Source organism: Notothenia coriiceps, unplaced genomic scaffold (assembly GCF_000735185.1).
Source record: "Notothenia coriiceps isolate Sejong01 unplaced genomic scaffold, NC01 NC01_scaffold00000339, whole genome shotgun sequence".
Taxonomy (NCBI): Eukaryota; Metazoa; Chordata; class Actinopteri; order Perciformes; family Nototheniidae; genus Notothenia; species Notothenia coriiceps.
The window spans coordinates 21,620,622-21,624,371 of record NW_011333040.1 but is presented as its reverse complement, the minus strand read 5'-3'; the positions used below and the strand labels follow the sequence as shown (position 1 = coordinate 21,624,371).

The 3,750-nt window shown below is 41.2% G+C and overlaps 2 long non-coding RNA genes across 2 annotated transcripts in view; one reads left to right on the top strand and one right to left on the bottom strand.

Moving 5' to 3' along the window:
• The first annotated feature begins 1,542 nt into the window (after positions 1 to 1,542).
• On the top strand, positions 1,543 to 3,057 carry LOC104948826 (uncharacterized). The gene is made up of 3 exons (XR_798735.1): positions 1,543 to 2,061; positions 2,166 to 2,486; positions 3,017 to 3,057. It is a non-coding gene; the product is annotated as an uncharacterized lncRNA (long non-coding RNA).
• Positions 1,984 to 3,750, bottom strand: part of LOC104948833 (uncharacterized) — a 16,982-nt gene continuing 15,215 nt past the window's right edge. The window contains exon 3 of the long non-coding RNA XR_798736.1: positions 1,984 to 2,068. This is a non-coding gene — a long non-coding RNA (uncharacterized lncRNA). The remainder of the gene's footprint in view (positions 2,069 to 3,750) is intronic.

Genomic DNA, 3,750 nt, shown 5'->3' with positions numbered 1-3,750 from the left:
GCAACCTACCACATTGTTGGTGACCAAAGTCCACACGATCGTTCGCAAAAACTTTCTGAGACGGTCAAAATATAGGGTGTGTTTCGCACACAGTTGTTGCGATCGAGGTGGCTTTCAAATGTCGTTTTGTTATGTGGAATAAGCATGAAAATCAGTTATGTCATTGGTTAGAGCAGTTGAAAGAAGGTAAACGTAACTACGCTTTGTTATGCGAAGCTTTTTGTGTGAAGATCCTGAAGAGACTAGAACCTATTACCGGGTAGTCCTGTAAACACACCCGGTAAAAGTTGTTGTGTGAGGATTTACTCAGGGGTTAAGACTACACCACGCACCGGTCGAGACTAACCTAGAAGCACGTCATTCCGGAACCTGAGTCGGAGAGGAGAAGGTGGAGAGACAAGTGTTGGAGAGAAAAGTGGAGAGACAAGCCTGTAAGAGAAGGTGAGTAGAAGTGGAGAGACAAGTGTAAGAGATAGGTGGAGTAGAAGTGAGAGCCAAGCTGTAAGAGAAGGTGGAGTAGAAGTGAGAGACAGAGTGTAAGAGCAGAAGGGTTGGAGTAGAAGTGGGAAGAGCCAAGCTGTTAAGGAGTGGAGCTAGCAGTGGAGAGCCAAGCTGTTAGAGGGAGTTTACAGGTGGAGACACACACTCACCGAGAGGTAGAGACAGACGTGATAATAGGGGTTTTTCCCTGTGTCACTTATCCAACCAGTTGCTTAGCAAGTTTGGTATGACCGTAACTCAAAACACACCAGTTTATTATCTGTGAGGAATGATGGAACGAGTAAGTAGTGACGCCAGAGTAGAAGATGAAACTACGGTAGCGCTTGGAGTACAGACAGAGTAAGTGAGGAACGGACACAAGAAAAGGTGATTCTATATACAGGTTTGTTGTAATACTTTATCCTAAAAGGTATAACAAAAAGGAATAATTATTATAATTTTATTATAATTTTCGTTTACTAGACAACCATAAGTTCCTGGGGAATGTGAATGGGATTACAATCTGGATGACAACGGAAGGGGACAGGAAAGGACTCGGTGGTAGGAGGTGTGGACTTATTTTACTTAGAGTGACAATTTCGTCGACCAGATTTAATTTAACTAATATAGTCGGTCACTATTCCGTATGAATAGTTATTTTTTTGTTGTGATTAATACGGCACATTTGTTTATTATTTAATGATGGTAGACCTACAGTGGCTGATATGCTTTAAAATAAACCCTTATTATTTAAAGGCCATGTCCAGCAGACTTATTTATTTATTATTACTATATATATATATAAACACATTTTTTTTGGGGGGGGGCGCCAAAATTGTTGCTGCATACCCCCCTGACACAGGGCAGCTGCGCCCCTGGCTACGATCATACCATATTCTACCATGATAGTGTTGAAGCAAAGATGGATAAAAACAACTATAAGACAGAAGGAAACAGACATTGGAGGAAATGGTGATTGTATGCTATCGCTGTAAAGTCTCGTGTCAGAACAAGACTTTACAGCGTCGCTGCTTGAAAAAACGAACAGGAAATGATTTTTTTGCGGGTGTATATAAATGTGCAGCTGCAGAACTCTGATCATTGCCAGTTGAAGCAAGCCGCACATCAGAGATGGAGAGCCTTATAACAAAAATCGCCACTGAGAAGCTGAGCACCTACGCTGCGGTCATATCTATCTTCACCTTCACTATTTTGCTCGACAGGGATTTTGCCTGCACCTGCAAACCACAAGTACTGAACTGCAACCTGTACATTGGTCTGCCACCCTTTATCATTTTTTTATTAATGCTGTTGTTGGACAGTTCGTTCCAAAGCATCTGTAGATACTATTCCTCTCATTGTAAATGCCTCTGCGGTCTTTGCTGTTTTTATGTCAATCATTTTTTAAGGGCATTATTAGTCGGCTCGCTGTGGGTTGCTTTTTTGTACCTCGATGGAGACTGGTATGTTTGCTGTCAGAATGACGGCTCTGAAGAACAGGCAAAGTTAGCCTGCAAAGCTGAGAAAGATATCACGGTCAACGAGAAAGCTCTTAAAGCTGAACTGAAGAACACTTCCCGGGTGAGTGCTTCCACTCTGGATCTACTTTATCAGCATCAGTTCTATCTGAAGTAATGCTGTTGTGTTATAACCATCTTTCTTTCTTTCTTTCTTCCTTTCTCTAGGCTATCGGTGGCTGGATTCTATTTGGAATTATTTTAGTGGCTTTCGTCTTACCATTGTGTGTCAGATCAAAATGCTGGGGGAAAAAAAAACATTCTGCCAACAAAAGATTTCTGTATGACAAACTAATTATAATAGAGGAGGGCAATGTGCTGAGAGAGGTTCTGAGGAATTCAGCAAAGGAGAAGTTGACCGAAGGAATCAAGAGCAAAATCCGTGAAAAACGAAGGGAAGAGTGTTTCGATGTTGCCAGAGAGCTGATTGAAAAAGACCCGTGAAAAGAGGAGCACCAACCGCTAGGGGAACAAGAAACAGAGACATAGGTAAAGAATAATAAAATAACACTTCTCCACTTTTTTTTCTCTCAAGGCCTACAGCTAAATATTGTTTGTAGGAAGATAAGTAGGTGAAATGTGATGACCGTTACTTGACTTTATTCTGTGTTTGAGCATAAAGAATGCACAATCTTAATCGTGTGGTAACATTTGTGCTTTTGCAAAACTTGTTGGGGTTAGGGTTAGGGTTAGGGGATACATCAGATTAAAAACCTCCAAAGTTAAAATCTGAAGGTTTGCTGATTATGAAGAATGCTTTGATAGTTTCTGCTAGTTTCTTCTCAAATCACAAGTCGCTTTCTCTTAGTATGTGTTGCAGACTGGATTAGCAATATGTCGTAGATGTTAAGTGATGTTTGAGTTTACCTAGTTTGATATAAGAATGTCCTTTTTATGTTAGATATCATCATCATCACTGTAATTTAAACACATGTAAATGCGTGTGCTCAATGCACCAGGCGATGGTGCCAGACAGGCAGTTAGTGTGTTTTTCACCTCCTGCTCTCTTTTCTCTTAAGGCCCAGATACACCGGCCAGTCAGCTGAGAAGTCGCCGACGCCGACACCGACTGTTGCGTCGCCGGACTCTTTTGTTCAGTGTATGAACCATCCAGAACTCTCAGGTCTTCAGGGACTGGTCAGCTTTCTGTCCCCAGAGTCAGAACTAAACATGGAGAAGTTCAGTTATCATGCTCCAAATATCTGGAACAAACCAGAAACCTGCAGGTCCGCTGCAACTCTTACTACTTTGAAATCCAGGCTGAAGACTTTTCTTTTTGTCACTGCTTTTAATTGATATATTCATATCTTAAACTGCACTGTAACTTTTATTCATGTACCTGTGTTATTCATGTTTTATTATCTTTGCTTTTAAATTAGTGTTTTAAAATGCCAATTAATAAAATGTTTCTGTTGCATTATTTCTTAATGCTTTTAAAGGTCCCCTGTTATCCTGTGTTTCATCAATATATTGCAGGTCTCAGATATATACAGTGCCTGTCTCTAATTGGCTGAAACACCAAACAAATCATTGCAGCATTACCCATAATCCCCTCTGTTTCAGCCCTGTTTCCAAAGTGCTGATTCTCTGTCTGTTACTTTATATGAAAATAAGGAGCCCCTCCCCANAGGCTTGGCGATTTCTCGCGCCCAAGGCGACCAACAACCCATCAGGAATCTCCCAGGAATCTCCCGCCCGCCCCCGGCATACAAAGCCTGTCCATTCAATGTTAAAACGAAGTAAACTGGATATA